The following is a 21,636-nucleotide window of genomic DNA, read 5'->3' as shown; positions in this document are numbered from 1 at the left end:
GACTTCTCATGTCTTGTAGCCTTGAACCTTAGGAAACAAGTTGCATTACCTGTGATCACACTGTGACCATGTAGTTTTACCCAGTTGCAAACTTTCAGCTTCCTGTGGTCCTTCCTGCCTTCTTCACTTGGAGAGCTGGGCCATGGTTAGGCCACATGAAGATGTACTGAGGGTCCCCCTGCACCTCTTGATCAAGTAACTTGAAAGGAGTGCATGTTCTCATCCACAGGAGCAGAACTAGAATGGCACTTCTGTCTGTCAGCTGTGCCCTCAATAGCTGTGAGCTTGGCCCTTCCCCCATCAGAGAGACGGTCCTTCTGTGACCTGCCCTGGCATCCTCATCCCTGACTCTCACAAAGGCACCATCGCTTCAAGGACTTTTGCTTAGTCTTCACTTTCCTACGGAGTTAAGTTGGTGGCACCGTGCACTCCTTGGTGGACACTCCACACTGGTTGTTTGCTGGAGGGCATTTGTCCACTTTGGTGACCAATAGTTTTTGCTCATTTCCAGAATGAGATGGAAGCAGGAATGACCCAACTCTGGGAATTACCTATTAGCCTTACATCCGAGAAATTGCCCTGTATCCGTTGAAAACAGCAAGCTATCTTCCCTTTAAATGCAAAATAGAAATATCAGTATTGCATATTAATTTCTTCTTCCCCTAATTGGGAGGGTTGGCCGAAGGACTAATAATGATGACTGTTGTAAAAATGTTCTTAAAATAGTCGCTTCATAGATAAGAGATGCATTTACTGCAACCGAGATTTATGAAGGTTCTGTGAGATGGCAAAATGGGGTTTGCAACGCAGGATGTTTATTGCTTCCAGGGGCTGTGGCTAATCTCTCATGAAGCAAGTTTTCAGTTGGGTAGAGATTGAGTAATTAGAACAGAGATGCATTGTGTAACTCCTTCTTCCTCTTTATTTATTGTGAACCAGTGAATACCCTCACTCTCAAGCTGCAGGCCAGCTTAATAGATTTGATTTTTGAGTGTCTCGCATCATGAGAGCTCAGCAGTTCTTGCAAGAAGTGCCCACAGATAACCAAGGCCTTGTATCTGTCTCTGTGCTGATGTTGAACTGGTCTGACAGATACACCTAAGGGCATCCTAATACCCTTTTCTTTAAAGGGAAAGAGAACTGACATTTACTGATTACCTACTTTGTAGGCATACTATCTTTATTTCTCATGGCTGATCTATGAGATTGGTATTATTTTCCCTATGTTATAGGTGGGATTGACACCAGAGAGATTAAGTAACTTGCTCCAGGTAATAGAAAACCTTCAAAGCTGAAGACAAACGTGCTCTCTTCTGCTCAGTTTTATACAGGAGAAGTGAGGTGATAACACAGTAGAGCTGGATTTCTGGATTTAAAACCAGGCCTATCTGACCCCAAAGCCACTGCTCCTTCTGCTGTGCTGTGTTGCCATATTGACATACAAGAGGCTCGATAAATGCCTAAGGGTTTTTTTCTTTTTTTTTTTAGTTTTACTACTCTGAATTGTTTTTTTTCAATTGTGTGTGTATCTGGCAAAGTGCACATAATATATAATTTACCACCTTACCCATTTTTATGAGCACAGTTCAGTGGTATAAATACATTCATAATATTGTGCAACCATCACATCTCCATAACTTTTTTCATAAAACTGAAGCTCTGGGACTTTCCTTGTGGTGCAGTAGTTAAGAATCCACCTGCCAGTGCAGGGGGCATGGGTTCAATCCCTGGTTCAGGAAGATCCCACATGCCATGGAGCAACTAAGCCCGTGCGCCACAACTACTGAGCCTGCACTCTAGAGCCCGTGAGCTACAACTACTGAAGCATGCATGCCTAGAGCCCTACTCTGTACCAAGAGAAGCCTGTACTCAATGAGAAGCCTGTGCACCAAAAGGAAGAGTAGCCCCCGCTTGCCACAACTAGAGAAAGCCCACGCGCAGCAACAAAGACCCAAAATGCAGCCAAAAATAAATAAAATTAAAAAAAAAAAGAATCTTAAAAAACAAAACCCTGAAACTCTATTCCTACTGAACAATAACTCCCTCATCCCTCTTCCCCTAGCCCCTGGGAACCACCATTGTACTTTTTGTCTCTACGAATTTGACTATTTTTAGTACCTCATATAAGTGGAATCACAGTATTTGTCTTTTTTGTGATTGCCTTATTTTAGTATATTGTCCTCAAGTTTCATGCACACTGTAGTATATTGTAGAATTTCCTTCGCTTTTAAGGCTGAGTAATATTTCATGTATGTATGTATTGCATTTTGCTTCTCCATTCATCTGTCAATGGACCCTTGTTTTCACATTTTATTTATTGTCAATAATGCTGCTGTGCACATAGGTGTACAAATATCTCTTTGAGACCCTGCTTCCTTTGGGATATATACCTCAGAAGTAGAATCGCTGGATCATATGGTAATTCTATTCTTAATTTTTTGAGGTACCTCCATACTATTTTCCACAGCAGGTGTACCATTTCGTATTCACACTAACAGTGCACAAGGGTTCCAATTTCTCTGCATCCTCGCCAACACATATTGTTTTGTTTTTTTGAGAGTAGCCATCTTAATGGGTGTGAGGTAGTATCTCATTGTAGTTTTGATTTGAATTTCTCTAATAATTAGTGATATTGAGCAACTTTTCATGTGCTTATTGGCCATTTGGATATCTTTGAAACTTGTATATCAAGTCCTTTGCCCATTTTTGATTGGGTTGTTTGTTTTTTGTGTTGTTGAGTTTTAAGAGTTCCCTATATGTTCTATATGTTCTGGATATTAATTCCGATATTAATCAGATATATGATTTACAAATATTTTCTCCCATTCTAGGGGTTGCCTTTTTACTCTGTTGATAGTGTCTTTGATGCACAGAATTTTAAAATTTTCATGAAGTCCCATATGGTGTCACATCCAAGAAATCATTGCCAGATCCAATGCTGTGAAGCTTTGACTCAGATTTTCTTCAAAGAGTTGTTTTTTCCCCCCTTAGGCCTTACATTTAGGTTTTTTATCTATGTAGAGTTAATTTTTATATATGGTGTTAGTTAAGGACCCAACTTCATTCTTTTGCATGTGGATATCCAGTTTTTTCCAGCACCATTTGTTGAAAAGACTTCTTTCCCCATTGAATCGTCTTGGCATCCTTGTCAAAAATCAGCTGACAGTAGATGCAAGGGTCTATTTCTGGGTTTTCTATTCTATTATTGTTATGTCTGTCCTTATGCCAATACAACACTGTTTTGATTTCTATAGCTTTGTGGTAAGTTTTGAAATCAGGAAGTGTGAGTACTCCAGTTTTGCTCTTCTTTTTCAAGATTGTTTTAATTATTCAAGGTCCCATGAGACTCTCTATGAATTTTAGGATGGGATTTTTCTATTTCTGCAAAAAAAAATGTCATTGGGATTTTGACAGGGATTCCATTTAATTTGTAGATTGTTTTGGGTAATATTGACATTTTAACAATATCAGGTCTCACAATCAGTGAATGTGGGATCTATTTTCATTTATTTATCTCTAATTTCTTTCAGCAATGTTTTATATTTTTCATTGAACAAGTGTTTCACTTCCTTGGTAAAGTTAATTCCTAAGTATTTTATTCTTTTCCATATTATAAATGGAATTGTTTTTGTAATTTCCTTTTTAGATTGCTCATTATTAGTATATACAAATACAACTAATTTTTATGTATTGACTTTGTATCCTGCTACTTTGCTGAATTCATTTATTAGTTCTAATAGTTTTCTTTGTGTGGAATCTTTTAGGGTTTTCTATATGTGAGATAATGTCCATCTACAGAGATAATTTTACTTCTTCTTTTTCAGTTTGGATGCCTCTTATTTCTTTTTCTTACCTAATTGCTCTGGGTAGAACTCCAGTACTATGTACAGTGGAAGTGGTGAAAGCAGGCATCCTTGTCTTGTTCCTGATATTAGAGGAAAAGTTTTCAATCTGTCACCATTGAGTATGATGTTTGCTCTGGGTTTTTTGTATATTGCTTTTACTGTGTTGAGGTAGTTTTCTTCTTCTATTCCTAGTATTTTCAATGTTTTTACCATGAAAGGGCGTTGAAGTTCGTCAGAATCATTTTCTACATCAATTGAGGTTATCGTGTGTGATGTTTTTTCTTTGTCTCTGTTAATATAGTGTATTACATTGATTTTTGTATGTTGAACCATCCTTGCATTCTGGGAATTAATCCCACTTGGGCATGGGGCATAATCCTTTTAATATGTTGTTGAATTTGATTTGCTAGCTTTTGTTGAGGATTTTTGCATTGATGTTCATGAGGGATATTTGTTTGTAGTTTTATTGTTGTGTCTTTATTTGGCCTTTGGTGGAAGGGTAATTCTGGCCTCATTGAATGAGTTAAGAGGTGTTCCATCCTCTTTGATTTTTTGGAAAAGTTTAAAAGAAGGATTGATATTAGTTCTTCAAATGTTTGGTAGTATTTGGTAGTGAAGCAACTGGGTCCAGGGCTTTTCTCTGTCTGGAGATTTTTAAAATTCAATCTCCTTACTAATTGTACGTCTATACACATTTTCTATTTCTTCATGATTTAGTCTTGGTTGGTTTCATGTTTCTAGGAATTTGTCCATTTTATCTATGTTGTGCAACATGTTGGTATATAATTGTTCATAGTACTGTCTTACATCCTTTTTCTTTCTTTAGAATCAATAGTAATGTCCTCCCTTTTATTTCTGATTTTTGTAATTTGATTATTTTGTCCTTTATTCTTAGTCCAGTAGCTAAAGGTTTGTCAATTTTGTTGATCCTTTTGAAGAGCCAACTTTTGGTTTCATTGATTTTCTTTATTGTTTTTCTCTTCTCTGTTTTGTTTCTCTCTATTCTAATCTTTATTATTTCCTTCCTCCTGCTAGCTTTGGGTTTAGTTTGTTCTTTTTCTAGTTCCTTAAGTTATAAAGTTAGGTTGTTGATTTGATTTTTTTTTTTTTTTTTTTTTTTTTGCCGTACTGTGTGGCATGTGGGATCTTATTTCCCCTGACCACAGATTGAACCCATGCCCCCTGCATTGCAAGCATGGAGTCTTAACCAGTGGACCGCCAGGGAAGTCCCATCTTTCTTGTTTTTTTATTGAATATAGTTGATTTACAATGTTGTGTTAATTTCTGCTGTACAGTAAAGTGATTCAGTTATACATATATATACATTCTTTTTTCTTTTCTTCTCCACTATGGTTTATCTCAGGATATTGAATATGGTTCCCTGTGCTATACAGTAGGACCTTGTCATTTATCCATTCTATATGTAATAGTTTGCATCTGCTAACCCCAAACTCCCAGTCCATCCCTCCCCCAACCCCTCCTGCTTGGCAGCTACAATTCTGTTATCTATGTCTGTTAGTCTGTTTCTGTTTTGTAGATAAGTTAATTTGTGTCATATTTTAGATTCCACATATAAGTGATATCACATGGTATTTGTCTTTCTCCTTCTGAGTTACTTCTCTTAGTATGATAATCTCTAGGTTCATCCATGTTGCTGAAAATGGCATTATTCCTTTCTTTTTTAAGGCTGAGTAGTATTCCATTGTATATATATACCACTTCTATTTTATCCATTCAGCTGTCAGTGGACATTTATGTTGTTTCCATGTGTTGGCTATCATAAATAGTGCTGCTGTGAACATAGGGGTGCATGTATCTATTCAAATGAGAGTTTTGTCTGGGTATATGCCCAGTAGTGGGATTGCGGGATCATATGGTAGCTCTACTTTTAGTTTTTTTTTTTTTTAACATCTTTATTACAGTATAATTGCTTAACAATGGTGTGTTAGTTTTTGCTTTATAACAAAGTGAATCAGTTATACATATAAATATGTTCCCATATCTCTTCCCTCTTGCGTCTCCCTCCCTCACACCCTCCCTATCCCACCCCTCCAGGCGGTCACAAGGCACTGAGCGGATCTCCCTGTGCTATGCGGCTGCTTCCCACTAGCTATCTACCTTACGTTTGGTAGTGTATATATGTCCGTGCCTCTCTCTCGCTTTGTCACAGCTTACCCTTCCCCCTCCGCATATTCTCAAGTCCATTCTCTAGTAGGTCTGTGTCTTTATTCCTGTCTTACCGCTAGGTTCTTCATGACATTTTTTTTCTTAAATTCCATATATATGTGTTAGCATATGGTATTTGTCTTTCTCTTTCTGACTTACTTCACTCTGTATGACGTACTCTAGCTCTATCCACCTCATTACAAATAGCTCAATTTCGTTTCTTTTAATGGCTGAGTAATATTCCATTGTATATATGTGCCACATCTTCTTTATCCACTCATCCGATGATGGACACTTAGGTTGTTTCCATCTCTGGGCTATTGTAAATAGAGCTGCAGTGAACATTTTGGTACATGACTCTTTTTGAATTATGGTTTTCTCAGGATATATGCCCAGTATTGGGATTGCTGGGTCATATGGTAGTTCTGTTTGTAGTTTAAGGAACCCCATACTGTTCTCCACAGTGGCTGTATCAGTTTGCATTCCCACCAACAGTGCAAGAGGGTTCCCTTTTCTCCACATCCTCTCCAGCATTTATTGTTTCTAGATTTTTTTCTTTTTTTTTTTTTTTTTTTGAGGTACGTGGGCCTCTCATTGTTGTGGCCTCTCCTGTTGTGGAGCACAGGCTCCGGACGCGCAGGCTCAGTGGCAATGGCTCACGGGCCTAGCCGCTCCGCGGCATGTGGGATCTTCCCAGACCAGGGCACGAATCCGTGTCCCCTGCATCGGCAGGTGGACTCTCAACCACTGCACCACCAGGGAAGCCCTGTTTCTAGATTTTTTGATGATGGCCATTCTGACTGGTGTGAGATGATATCTCATTGTAATTTTGATTTGCATTTCTCTAATGATTAATGAAGTTGAGCATTCTTTCATGTGTTTGTTGGCAGTCTGTATATCTTCTTTGGAGAAATGTCTATTTAGGTCTTCTGCCCATTTTTAGATTGGGTTGTTTGTTTTTTTGTTATTGAGCTGCATGAGCTGCTTATAAATTTTGGAGATTAATCCTTTGTAAGTTGCTTCATTTGCAAATATTTTCTTCCATTCTGAGGGTTGTCTTTTGGTCTTGTTTATGGTTTCATTAGCTGTACAAAAGCTTTGAAGTTTCATTAGGTCCCATTTGTTTATTTTGGTTTTTATTTCCATTTCTCTAGGAGGTGGGTCAAAAAGGATCTTGCTGTGATTTATGTCATAGAGTGTCCTGTCTATGTTTTCCTCTAAGAGTTTGATAGTTTCTGGCCTTACATTTAGGTCTTTAATCCATTTTGAGCTTATTTTTGTGTATGGTGTTAGGGAGTGATCTAATCTCATACTTTTACATATACCTGTCCAGTTTTCCCAGCACCACTTATTGAAGAGGCTGTCCTTTCTCCACTGTACATTCCTGCCTCCTTTATCAAAGATAAGGTGACCATATGTGCGTGGGTTTATCTCTGGGCTTTCTATCCTGTTCCATTGATCTATCTTTCTGTTTTTGTGCCAGTACCATACTGTCTTGATTACGGTAGCTTTGTAGTATAGTCTGAAGCCAGGGAGCCTGATTCCTCCAGCTCCGTTTTTGTTCTCAAGATTGCTTTGGCTATTCGGAGTCTTTTGTGTTTCCATACAAATTGTGAAATTTTTTGTTCTAGTTCTGTGAAAAATGCCGGTGGTAGTTTGATAGGGATTTCATTGAATCTGTAGATTGCTTTGGGTAGTAGAGTCATTTTCACAATGTTGATTCTTCCAATCCAAGAACATGCTATATCTCTCCATCTATTTGTATCATCTTTAATTCCTTTCATCAGTGTCTTATAATTTTCTGCATACAGGCCTCTTGTCTCCTTAGATGGGTTTATTCCTAGATATTTTATTCTCTCTGTTGCAGTGGTAAATGGGAGTGTTTTCTTGATTTCACTTTCAGATTTTTCATCATTAGTGTATAGGAATGCCAGAGATTTCTGTGCATTAATTTTGTATCCTGCTACTTTACCAAATTCATTGATTAGCTCTAATAGTTTTCTGATAGCATCTTTAGGATTCTTTATGTATACTGTCATCTCATCTGCAAAGAGTGACAGCTTTACTTCCTCTTTTCCGATTTGGATTCCTTTTATTTCCTTTTCTTCTCTGATTGCTGTGGCTAAAACTTCCAAAACTATGTTGAATAAGAGTGGTGAGAGTGGGCAACCTTGTCTTGTTCCTGATCTTAGTGGAAATGCTTTCAGGTTTTCACCGTTGAGGACGATGTTGGCTGTGGGTTTGTCATATATGACCTTTATTATATTGAGGAAAGTTCCCTCTATGCCTACTTTCTGCAGGATTTTTATCATAAATGGGTGTTGAATTTTGTCGAAAGCTTTCTCTGCATCTATTGAGTTGATCATATGGTTTTTCTCCTTCAATTTGTTAATATGGTGTATCACTTGATTGATTTGCGTATTTTTAAGAATCTTTGCATTCCTGGAATAAACCCCACTTGATCATGGTGTATGATCTGTTTAATGTGCTGTTGGATTCTGTTTGCTAGTGTTTTATTGAGGATTTTTGCATCTACGTTCATCAGTGATATTGGCCTGTAGTTTTCTTTCTTTGTGACATCCTTGTCTGGTTTTGGTATCAAGGTGATGGTGGCCTCGTAGAATGAGTTTGGGAGTGTTCCTCCCTCTGCTGTATTTTGGAAGAGTTTGAGAAGGATAGGTGTTAGCTCTTCTCTAAATGTTTGATAGAATTCTCCTGTGAAGCCATCTGGTCCTGGGCTTTTGTTTGTTGGAAGATTTTTAATCACAGTTTCAATTTCAGTGCTTGTGATTGGTCTGTTCATATTTTCTTTTTCTTTCTGATTCAGTCTTGACAGGTTGTGCGTTTCTAAGAATTTGTCCATTTCTTCCAGGTTGTCCATTTTATTTGCATATAGTTGCTTGTGGTAATCTCTCCTAATTTTTTTGTATTTCTGCAGTGTCAGTAGTTACTTCTCCTTTTTCATTTCTAATTCTATTGATTTGAGTCTTCTCCCTTTTTTTCTTGATGAGTCTGGCTAATGGTTTATCAATTTTGTTTACCTTCTCAAAGAACCAGCTTTTAGTTTTATTGATCTTTGCTATCGTTTCCTTCATTTCTTTTTCATTTATTTCTGATCTGATTTCTTTTCTTCTGCTAACTTTGGGGGTTTTTTGTTCTTCTTTCTCTAATTGCTTTAGGTGCAAAGTTAGGTTGTTTATTCGAGCTGTTTACTGTTTCTTAGGGTAGGATTGTATTGCTATAAACTTCCCTCTTAGAACTGCTTTTGCTGCATCCCATAGATTTTGGGTCGTCGTGTCTCCATTGTCATTTGTTTCTAGGTATTTTTTAATTTCCTCTTTGTTTTCTTCAGTGATCACTTTGTTATTAAGTAGTATATTGTTTAGCATCCATGTGTTTGTATTTTTTACAGATCTTTTCCTGTAATTGATATCTAATCTCATAGTGTTGTGGTCGGAAAACATACTTGAAACAATTTCAGTTTTCTTAAATTTACCAAGGCTTGATTTGTGACCCAAGATATGATCTATCCTGGAGAATGTTCCATGAGCACCAGAGAAAAATTTGTATTCTGTTGTTTTTGGATGGAATGTCCCTTAAATATCAATTAAGTCCATCTTGTTTAATGTATCATTTAAAGCTTGTGTTTTCTTATTTATTTTCATTTTGGCTGATCTGTCCATTGGTGAAAGTGGGGTGTTAAAGTCCCCTACTATGAATGTGTTACTGTCGATTTCCCCTTTTATGGCTGTTAGTATTTGCCTTATGTATTGAGGTGCTCCTATGTTGGGTGCATAAATATTTACAATTGTTATATCTTCTTCTTGGATCGATCCCTTGATCATTATGTAGTGTCTTCTTTGTCTATTCTAATAGTCTTTATTTTAAAGTCTATTTTGTCTGATATGAGAATTGCTACTGCAGCTTTCTTTTGGTTTCAATTTGCATGAAATATCTTTTTCCATCCCCTTACTTTCAGTCTGTATGTGTCTATAGGTCTGAAGTGGGTCTCTTGTAGATAGCAAATATATGGGTCATGTTTTTGTATCCATTCAGCCAATCTGTGTCTTTTGGTGGGAGTGTTTAATCCATTTACATTTAAGGTAATTATCGTTATGTATGTTCCTATTCCCATTTTCTTAATTGTTTTGGGTTCGTTGTTGTAGGTCTTTTCCTTCTCTTGTGCTTCTTGCCTAGAGAAGTTCCTTTAGCATTTGTTGTAAAGCTGGAGAAGTTCCTTTAGCATTTGTTTTAAAACTGGTTTGGTGGTGCTGAACTCTCTCAGGTTTTGCTTGTCTGTAAAGGTTTTAATTTCTCCATCAAATCTGAATGAGATCCTTGCTGGGTAGAGTAATCTTGGTTGCAGGTTTTTCTCCTTCATTACTTTAAATATGTCCTGCCAGTCCCTTCTGGCTTGCAGAGTTTCTGCCGAAAGATCAGCTCTTAACCTTATGGGGATTTCCTTGTGTGTTATTTGTTGTTTTTCCCTTGCTGCTTTTAATATGTTTTCTTTGTATTTAATTTTTGACAGTTTGATTAATATGTGTCTTGGCATATTTCTCCTTGGATTTACCCTGTATGGGACTCTCTGTGCTTCCTGGACTTGATTAACTATTTCCTTTCCCATATTAGGGAAGTTTTCAACTATAATCTCTTCAAATATTTTCTCAGTCCCTTTCTTTTTCTCTTCTTCTTCTGGAACCCCTATAATTCGAATGTTGGTGCGTTCGATGTTGTCCCAGAGGTCTCTGAGACTGTCCTCAGTTCTTTTCATTCTTTTTTCTTTATTCTGCTCTGCAGTAGTTATTTCCACTATTTTATCTTCCAGGTCATTTATCCGTTCTTCTGCCTCAGTTATTCTGCTATTGATCCCATCTAGAGTATTTTTCATTTCATTTATTGTGTTGTTCATGATTGTTTGTTTCATCTTCAGTTCTTCTAGGTCCTTGTTAAATGTTTCTTGCATTTTGTCCATTCTGTTTCCAAGATTTTGGATCATCTTTACTATCATTATTCTGAATTCTTTTTCAGGTAGACTGCCTATTTCCTCTTCATTTCTTAGGTCTGGTGGGTTTTTATCTTGCTCCTTCATCTGCTGTGTGTTTTTCTGTCTTCTCATTTTGCTTATCTTACTGTGTTTGGGGTCTCCTTTTTGCAGGCTGCAGGCTCGTAGTTCCCGTTGTTTTTGGTGTCTGTCCCCGGTGGCTAAGGTTGGTTCAGAGGGTTGTGTAAGCTTCCTATTGGAGGGGACTAGTGCCTGTGTTCTGGTGGATGAGGCTGGATCTTGTCTTTCTGGTGGGCAGGTCCACGTCTGGTGGTGTGTTTTGGGGCGTCCTTGGACTTATTATGATTTTAGGCAGCCTCTCTGCTAATGGGTGGGGTTGTGTTCCTGTCTTGCTAGTTGTTTGGCATAGGATGTCCAGCACTGTAGTTTGCTGGTCGTTGAGTGAAGCTGGGTGCTGGTGTTGAGATGGAGATCTCTGGAAGATTTTCGCCATTTGATATCATGTGGAGCTGGGAGGTCCTTTGTGGACCAGTGTCCTGAAGTTGGCTCTCCCACCTCAGAGGCACAGCACTGACTCCTGGCCACAGCACCAAGAGCCTTTCATCCACATGGCTCAGAATAAAAGGGAGAAAAAGTAGAAAGAAACAATTAGAAGAAAGCAAGCAAGCAAGCAAGAAAGAAAGGGGAAGGAAGGAAGGAAGGAGGGAGGGAGGAAGGAAGGAAGGAGGGAAGGAAGGAAAAAAAGAAAGAAAGAAGATAAAGTAAAATAAAGTAAGAAAATATAATAAAGTTATTAAAATAAAAAAATAATTATAAAGAAAAAAATTAAAAAAACAAAACAAAAAAATGGATGGATAGAACCCTAGGACAAATAGTGGAAGCAAAGCTATACAGTATAAATATTGCTCTCAAAGTCCACCTCCTCAATTTAGGATGATTCGTTGTACATTCATGTATTCCACAGACATAAAGTTTGATTGTGGAGCTTTAATCCGCTGCTTCTGAGTCTGCTGGGAGAGATTTCCCTTTCTCTTCTTTGTTCTCACAGCTCGTAGGGGCTCATCTTTGGATTGGGCCCTGCCTCTGCGTGTAGGTAGCTGGAGGGTGTCTGTTCTTTGCTCAGACAGGACGGGGTTAAAGGAGCCGCTGATTCGGGGGCTCTGGCTCACTCAGGCCGGGGGGAGCAAGGGGCACGGAGTGTGGGGCGAGCCTGCGGCAGCAGAGGCTGGCATGACGTTGCGCCAGCCTGAGGCGCACCATGCGTTCTCCTGGGGAAGTTGTCCCTGCATCCTGGGACCCTGGCAGTGGCGGGCTGGACAGGCTCCCCGGAAGTGGGGTGTGGATAGTAACCTGTGCTCGCACACAGGCTTCTTGGTGGTGGCAGCAGCAGCCTTAGCTTCTCATGCCCGTCTCTGGGGTCCGCGCTTTTAGCCGTGGCTCGCGCCCGTCTCTGGAGCTCCTTGAAGCGGCGCTGTTAATCCCCTCTCCTTGCGCACCAGGAAACAAAGAGGGAAGAAAATGTCTCTTACCTCTTTGGCAGGTCCAGACTTTTCCCTGGACACCCTCCCAGCTAGCTGTGGCGCACTAACCCCCTGCAGGCTGTGTTCACGCCGCCAACCCCAGTCCTCTCCCTGGGATCCGACCGAAGCCGGAGCCTCAGCTCCCAGCCCCGCCCGGCTCGGCGGGTGAGCAGACAAGCCTCTTGGACTGGTGAGTGCTGGTCGGCCCTGATCATCTGTGCGGGAATCTCTCCGCTTTGCCTACCACACCCCTGTTGCTGCGCTGTCCTCCGCGGCTCCAAAGCTTTCCCCCTCCGCCACCCACAGTCTCCACCCGCGAAGGGGCTTCTAGTGTGTGGAAACCTTTCCTCCTTCATGGCTCCCTCCCACTGGTGCAGGTCCCGTCCCTATCCTTTTGTATCTATATATTCTTTTTTCTTTTGCCCTACCCAGGTACGTGGGGGGTTTCTTGCCTTTTGGGAGGTCTGAGGTCTTCTGCCAGCGTTCAGTAGGTGTTCTGTAGGAGTTGTTCCACGTATAGATGTATTTCTGGTGTATCTGTGGGGAGGAAGGTGATCTCCATGTCTTACTCTTCCGCCATCTTCTACTTCTGGTTTTTTAAGGAACCTGCATACTGTTCTCCGTAGTGGCTGCACCAATTTACATTCCCACCGACAGTGTAGGGGGGTTCCCTTTTCTCCATACCCTCTCCAGCATTTGTTATTTGTAGACTTTTAATGATGGCCATTCCGACTGGTGTGAGGTGGTAGCTCATTGTAGTTTTGATTTGCATTTCTCTAATTATTGGTGATGTTGAGCTTCTTTGGAGAAATGTCTATTTAAGTCTCCTGCCCATTTTTCTATTTGGTTGGGGTTTTTTAATTTGTTGAGTTGTTCTTTCTTATTTTTAAAGTAAGTGTTTATGGCTATAACTTTCCCAATTAGCAACACTTACATTTCATCCCATAAGTTTTGGCATGTTGTGTTTTTGTTTTCATTAGTCTGTAAGTATTTTCTAATTTTTTTGGTATTTTCTTCTTTGATCCATTGGTTGTTGGAGTGTATTGTTTAATTTCCACAATTTTGTGAATTTTTTAGTTTTCCTTCTGTTGTTGATTTCTAACTTCTATGCATTGGGGTTGGAGAAGATATTTTGTATGATATCCATCTTTCAAAATCTGAGACTTCATTTGTGGCCTAACCTATATCCTGGGGGATAGCCTATGCGCACCTGAGAAGAATATGCATGCTATTGTTGTGTTTGTTAGATCTAGTTGATCTATTGTATTGTTAAGTGTCTATTTCCTTTCTTATCTTCTGTCTGTTTTTTGGGTTTTTTTTAATTTTATTTTTATTGGAGTATAGTTGACTTAAAATGTTGTGTTAGTTTCTGCTGTACAGTAAGGTGCTGTCTGGTTGTTTTATCCATTATTGTGATAATGGATCACAAAGCATCCAGCTATTATTGTAAAATTGTTTTATTTCTCCCTTCAATTCTGTCAGTTTTAATTTCATATATTTTGATGCACAAATGTTTATAATTGTTTTATCTTCTTGCTTTATTGAAACTTTTATTAATATACAGTGTATTTCTTTGTTGTAAACTTTTTCAATTTTACGTATTTTGTCAGATATTTTTATATCCACCCATGCTCTCTTTTGGTTGCTATTTACGTGGAGTAACTTTTTCCATCCTTTGTTTTCCCTCTATTTGTGTCTTTGGATCGAAAGTGGGTCTCGTAGATATAGTTGTATCATGTGTTTTTATCAATTTTGCCAATCTCTGTCTTTTGATTGAAGAGTTTAAACTATTTTCACTTAAAGTAATTACTGATAAGGAGAGATTTACTTCTGTGATTTTGCTATTTGTTTCCTAAATGCCTTGTAGCTTTTTTATTGCTCATTTCCTGTGTTAGTCTTTTGTGTTCAGTTGATTTTTTATAGTGAGATGTTTAAATTCCTTTCTCATTTCCTTTTGTGTATATTCTATAGCTGTTTTCTTTGTGGTTACCACAAGGATTACGTTTAACATCCTAAAGTTATAACAGTATAGTTTGAATTTATACCAGCCTAACTTCAATAACGTACCCAAACTCTGCTCCTTTACAGCTTCATCCCCATCCCTTTCAGGTGCTGATGTCATAAAATTACATCTTTCTACATTGTGTGCCCCAAAACATAAACTAATATATTTTTAAAATTCAGTAGTCTCCTAAATCATGTAGAAAACAAAAAGTGGAGTTACAAACCATTGTTACAATAATACTAGCTTTGATAATTATCCATGTATTTACCTTTATTGAGATCTTGATTTCTCCATATAGATTTGAGTTACTGTTATGGCTTCTAGTGTCTTTTTATTTCTTGCAGGACTCTTGAGCATTTCTTGCAGGACAGGGCCACTGGTAACAAACTCTCTCGCTTTTACCTTGATGTCTTAATTTCTCCCTTACTTTCGAAGGGCAGTTTTGCTAGACATAGAATTCTTGGTTGACGGTTTCTTTTCTTTTAGCATTTTGACTATATCAGCCCACTGCCTTATGGTCTCCAATGATTCTGATGAGAAATCTGCTGATAATCCTATTGAGGATCCCTTGTATGTGATTATTTGCTTCTCTCTTGCTGGTTTCCAGATTTTCTCTTTTTCTTTGGCTTTCAGTTCATCTTACTTGGAGCTTATTGAGCCTGTTGGATAGTTTTTTCTTGATTTTTTTTTTTTGGCCACACCACACATCATGTGGGATCTTAGTTCCCTGACCAGGGATTGAACCCATGCCCCCTGCAGTGGAAGCGTGGAGTCTTAACCACTGGACTGCCAGGGAAGTCCCCTGTTGGATATTTATATTCATGTTTTTCACCAAGTTTGGGAAGTTTTCAGCCATTATTTCTTCAGATACCCTCTCTGCCGTTTTCTCTCTCTCTTCTCTTTCTGGGACTCCCACTGTGTGGTGTTGGTCTGCTTTTTGGTGCCTCAGGTCCCTTAGGTTCTGTTCACTTTTCTTCAATCTCTTTACTTTTTTTTTTTTTGCGGTACGCGGGCCTCTCACTGCTGTGGCCTCTTCTGTTGCGGAGCACAGGCTCCGGACGCGCAGGCTCAGCGGCCATGGCTGACAGGCCCAGCCACTCCGCGGCATGTGGGATCCTCCCGGACCGGGGCACGAACCCGTGTCCCCTGCATCGACAGGCGGACTCTCAACCACTGCGCCACCAGGGAAGCCCAGTCTCTTTACTTTCTGTTCCTCATACTTGATCATTCCCTTTGTCCTTTCTTTAAGTTTGCTGATTCTTTCTTCTGCCTGCTCAAATCTGCATTTGAATTTCTCTAGTGAATTTTTAATTTCAGTTATTTTACTTTTCAGCTCCAGAATTTCCTTCTGACCTCTTTCCAGATTTTCTGTCTCTTTACTGATATTTTCATTTTGATCATACATTGTTTTCTTGACTTTCTCCACATGTTCCTTTAGTTCTTTGAACATTTTTATGCAGCTGTTTTAAAGTCTTTGTCTAATATTTCTTCTATTGGATCTTTTTCAGGGACAGAGTCTATCGACCTATTTTATTTCTTTGAATGGGCCATACTTCCCTGTTTCTTTGTATGCCTTGTGATATTTCTGGGTTGAAAACTGGACATTTGAATCTAATAATGTGGTAACTCTGGAAATTATATTCTCTGCCTTCTCCCAGGGTTTGCTGTTTTTTGTCACTGTTTGTTTATTGTTTTTTTTTTTTTTTTTGATTCTATAGACTGTATCTCAGCTGAGCGTGTCTCAGGTGTAAACTTAAGGTATTCTTAGGTCTCTTCTGAGACTTTCCTTGGGCATGCCCAATCACTTTCTAATTTTCCCCATATATGTAGTCATTTTTTAATAGTCTATTCTTTAATATCTGACTACCAAAAGGGGAAAAAGAAAAATAAAGGGGGTTAAAAAAGGGCACTGTCCCTTAAATCTCCTGGCTGTCACTTCAGCCAGATGAGGAGGGACTTCTATTGGTGGGGGAGGGGCTACAACAATGGGCACTGCCTCTTTGTCTACCCCTCTGTGATCAGAAGCAGTCACCACTGACCAGAGCACAGATCACTGATGTCCTTTTTGCCCATCCAGGCTCCTGCAAGCTGTGCAAAGCTGCTCCAGGAACCATGCACAGCTGCCTGCCATGGGGTTGGGGATGGGTAGCTGCTGTTGTGCTGAGAGCTGAAACTGGCCAAAATGAACAGTCCAAGTCTTCCCCTGGACATTGCAAGCCTTCAGTAAGCTGTCCAGAGTTCCATAATAGTTACATCAGACAGATTTCTGCCAGTGCAATTTTTGTCTGGGAGTGGGGGAGACAGACTCTTAGTGCTTCCTACTGCACCATCTTCCCAGAATCTGCCAAGAGTTTAAAAAACAGATTTCCTTTTTTTTTTTTTAAGAGCAGTTTTAGGCTCACAGCAAAACTGAGTGAAAGGTACAGAGATTTCCTATACATCCCCTGTCCCCATTGTCAACAGAGAAATGCCTCTGGTTTTGTAAGTAAAATAAAATCATGTGTAAGAAAACATTTCTTTTTTTTTTTTTTTTTTTGCGGTACGCGGGCCTCTCACTGTTGTGGCCTTTCCCGTTGCGGAGCACAGGCTACAGACACGCAGGCTCAGCGGCCATGGCTCACGGGCCTAGCTGCTCCGCGGCATGTGGGATCTTCCCAGACTGGGGCACGAACCCGTGTCCCCTGCATCGGCAGACGGACTCTCAACCCCTGCACCACCAGGGAAGCCCAAGAAAACATTTCTTGAGAAAAGGCCAAGTCTGGCCCTTTTAGGACCAAAGCTCGTGCACCAGGGATTCCTCAGTACCTATGAGGGAGAAGCCTTCATGGTTCCTTCTGGGTGTACACGTGAAGTGCAGGAGTAACAGTAATGCTGCCACCCAAAGTCATGTGTTTTCTGTCAGTGGCCCCAACATTTTCCTACTTATCCAGGAGTCGTCTTTCATAATGACTTATCCTACTTGAAGCCTCTTTATTTAAATAGTTGCCAAGTTCTAGAGATTCTGTTGCTGTAACATCTCACCCATTGCTATGCTCACTCCCACTCTTCTATTTATTTTTCTTTCCTTTGTCCACACCATGCGGCATGTGGGATCTTAGTTCCCTGACCAGGGATTGAACCCGTGCCCCCTGCATTGGGAGTGCAGAGTCCTAACCACTGGACCACCAGGGAAGTCCCCACTCTTCTATTTCAGACCCGTGTATGTGGATTCTTTCCCCGTGTATGTGGATTCTTTCCTGTCATAAGAGTCTCCCAAACAATTCTCCCCTGTGCCAGACACTCCCATCACATGGCAACTAGATGTATCATCCTAGAGCACAGCTCCAATTACCTCATGCTTCTGCTCAAAAACAGAGAAGCTCCCCTATTCCAAAATCAAAGCCTAGAAACTGTCTGGGGCAGTCCCCAATTTCCTGGGGTCCTTTCCCAAAGCCTGAGGTCCTAGGACTAGAGTGAGCATTTTGTTTCTGGGTGCTGTTTCCTCAAAGTGGTGCTTTCTGAGCAACTACCAGATGCAGGAGTTCTGCTTTATAACAGTCTATAAGTAGAAAATAGTAACGTTCTAGTCTCTCCAACCTTCACCCCAGAAAAGCCTTTGTCCTTTTCCATTAAGTTGTTTTCTGGCGCCACCTGGTGTTAGGACTAAGCAGCAGTGGCTCTAGAGAAAAAGGAAGAACCCACTATAAATGTTTTATCCCAAACTGAGGATCTTTAGCACCAGAAAGGAACCTTAGAGATCATTTAGACAGATGCCTTGTTTTATAGATCAGTAATTTATCCAGGATTTAGAGCAAGAACTGAATCCGCATTTCAGTCCCAGGCTCCTCAATTTTCCAACACATCCCCCCGACACCCTCCTACCTCAGCCCCCATACCTTCTTAAGCCTCGAAAGGAATTGGGCCAGAGTGATGATGCCACCTTTGGAGGAAGGCAACAAAAGGATATTAACTTTTATTGATCCCTTATTATAAGTCAGTTACTGTACTGAGTACATTTATAATATCTCATTTATTCTTCACAGGTAGCCTGTTCTTATTCCTGTTTCACCGACGGACAAGGTAAGGTTCAGAGAGATTGAGTGACTCATTACAGTTACGTTGTATTATTTGTTCACAATTATTCACTCCCTCCTTGCCCTTGCCATACTTCTGTGTCTGGGCCACATATACACTCACTCTCCTGCCCTCACTGACTTTGGGCGCGGCCACTTCGACTTTCTTTGGTAAATGGAACGTGAATGAACTTGATCGGTACCCCATGAGAGCAAAAGTTTTAAGTTCCGTGCTGCGATTAAATGCACTTCAGCCCTGACCTTCTCTGTGGGGACACCATAACTGAGAGGGTAGCCGTCCCTCCAGCCCTGCCCCTGGAATAGGACACATGTGGAGCAGGGAGGGCCAAGCCTGTCAGTCACAACTGACCCACAGTTAGCCTGCAGCCCATGTGAAACATGAGCAAAAAATAAATATTTGTCCTTTAAGCCAGCGTCCCCCAGCTTTTTTGGCACCAGGGACCAGTTTCGTGGAAGAAAATTTTTCCATAGACCCAGGGCGGGGGTTGGTTTCAGGATGATTCAAGCCCATTACATTTATTGTGCACTTTATTTGTATTATTATTACATTGTACTATACAGTGAAATAATTATACATCTCACCATAATGCAGAATCAGTGGGAGCCCTGAGCTTGTTTTCACTTGCCACTCACTGATAGGGTTTTTTTTTTTTTTTTTAACTGATAGGGTTTTGATGTGAGTGTGCAAGCAATTGACTTATTATGGTCTCTGTGCGGTCAAACCTCTCTACTAATGATAATCTGTATTTGCAGCCGCTCCCCAGCGCTAGCATCACTGTCTCAGCTCCCCCTCAGATCACCAGGCATTAAAGTCTCATAAGGAGGGCGCAACCTAGATCCTCCGCATGCGCAGTTCACAGTAGGGTTCGCGCTCCTGTGAGAATCTAATGCTGCTGATCTGTCAGGAGGCGGAGCTCAGGTGGCAATGCGAGCTTCGCTCGCTCTCCTGCCGCTCACCTCCTGTGCGCCCGGTTCCTAACAGGCCGCCGACCAGTACCTGTAGGTGGTCCCGGGGTTGGGGACCCCTGCTTTAAACCAATGAGAATTAGGGGTTGTTTGTTGCTGCAGCAAAGCTGACCCATACAGGATTGAACACAAGTCTGATTGACTCCAAAATCTCTCTGGAAACTGTGAAAAAGAACCCTGTTCCCAGGGTGATGTCTAATTTAACGAATTTAAGAACCTATGTGTTAGGTCTTAAGTTGCTAAGGTTCTCGCCTCCTTGGAGTCTTTGCTTAATTTTACCCTTGCACTGACACTTCTCTTGAGGGTCCAATTTAATTCTGAAACCTGCTTCTCCAGCTCCACCTCCTCAGTGCTTTTGATTCCCTTTACTTTGATTTACTTTTTCTTCTTTTTAAAAGCCGTATTACCTTCCAAAATACAGTTAACTTATTTATAATGCATACAGTTTAAATGCTGCCCAGCTGAATGTTAGGAGGGAAGGGGTTTTTTTGGTCTGTTTTGTTTATTGTCATTGTCCTTCCTTAAACAGTGCCTGGCACGTAGTAGGTGCTAAAAAGTATCTGTTAAATGAATGAATGAAAATAGGAGGACACTTCCGAAATCATGGTAGCTGTTGTGTTTTACTAGCTTGGCCAGTAGAGGTCATAGATGAGTTCTTTAAATATCTCGGACCTGCAACTACTTTTATGTGTGTTTTGTGTCAGGGTCTGTCCACCGTGGATGCCTTGGGGATTAGTGTGGGTTGCCATGTGGCAATGATCAATCTGATGGTGGCATATGGCATATATTTGGCATAAAAACTGCTGAAAGTGAAAAATTGATGATGTCTCAGATTGGTTTCTCCTCCATCTATGACCTAGTCTTGGGAGCCAAGAAAAAAAAAAATGGCAAATAGGATGCAAGATGGCGCAGAAAGTGTCGGCTTTAAGGTTGTGTCTATTTATATAAGTTGCTTGTAAATAAAAGTTAAATTCAAACAGTCGAGAGGATAGTAAATGCTTATTGGCAACTGCAAAGCTATTTGCCTAGATTAACAATGGAACCTTCCAAAAGTGTCTGTGTATGTGTGTTTACAGATACAGCCTAGTAATACTGGAACACTTCACTGACCTTTTCCTCTCCTCTATTACAACAAAAAATGGAATCACAAGCCGTGATTCTGCCTGCAGGTGGTTTATTCTCCCTGGTTCAATAGCTCATGCTAAACTTCACAGTGTGTAACTGCACGGGGGGTAGATTTAAAGGGATGATGAGACTGGATTGGAAGCAAATCATTTTCTTCAGGTTGCATATGACTGATGAGTTCAAGGATAAAAATTTAAGAAGGAAGGAGGTCTAATTTTGTTGCTTGCCTCTCACACACCAGGCACTGAGCTAAATACTTTTACAGGTTATCTCATTCACTGTGCCTGAAGTGAACAGTGTCAAAGATAGCACCTAGCACTTAGTGAAAGCTCAAAAATTACTGAATAAATGAGTGAGGGAGTCGATGACCATTAGGAAAAGGGTCTGTTTCTTTGTTTTGTGGGGTTGTTCCAGGGGGTCGATTTGTTTTATTTCCTCTGTAGAGCTAAATCCAATTGAAACGCAGAATGTGGGTACATTTGTGTTTGGTGTTTATTCATATCACGTGTCCACTTACTGGGCACTGAAAAAGGATGCCTAGAAGGTGGTTCCTGTCACGAGACACTGAAAGGTAGGCGTGGATGGCGAGCTTTGGGGAACGGGCGTTAATTTTGGTCCTGCTGTGAAGCTGACCTTTTCTTTAGAGTCTATGCGATGAAAATTGTAATCACGTAACTTCTACTGATTCTACTTGACACATGTCACGAGACAAATGTGAGATGCCCTATTTGAAAGGTTTTGTGGTGAATCAATGGGAAAGGTAGCCAATAGTGGGAGTTTAATGAAAGTATTTTGTGATGGCCCTTGGGGAGGGCCTGGGACTAAGTCACAAACTCCGTCCTGCAGCACATGTTGCTCTGGCTTTGTCTCCATCAGTGGATGAACAAAACAGGACAGTAATGCCAATATCATGTACCACCTATACCTCTTC

General features: G+C 40.4%; 1 long non-coding RNA gene across 1 annotated transcript in view; it reads left to right on the top strand.

Annotated features, from left to right (window-relative positions):
• Positions 1-21,636, top strand: part of LOC309824624 — a 71,438-nt gene that overhangs the window by 7,643 nt on the left and 42,159 nt on the right. The window contains exon 2 of the long non-coding RNA XR_014296952.1: positions 18,564-18,600. This is a non-coding gene — a long non-coding RNA (uncharacterized lncRNA). The remainder of the gene's footprint in view (positions 1-18,563; positions 18,601-21,636) is intronic.

Source organism: Grampus griseus (assembly GCF_964374135.1).
Source record: "Grampus griseus genome assembly, chromosome: 6".
NCBI classification, from domain to species: domain Eukaryota; kingdom Metazoa; phylum Chordata; class Mammalia; order Artiodactyla; family Delphinidae; genus Grampus; species Grampus griseus.
This window is presented reverse-complemented; position numbering and strand designations above follow the sequence as displayed.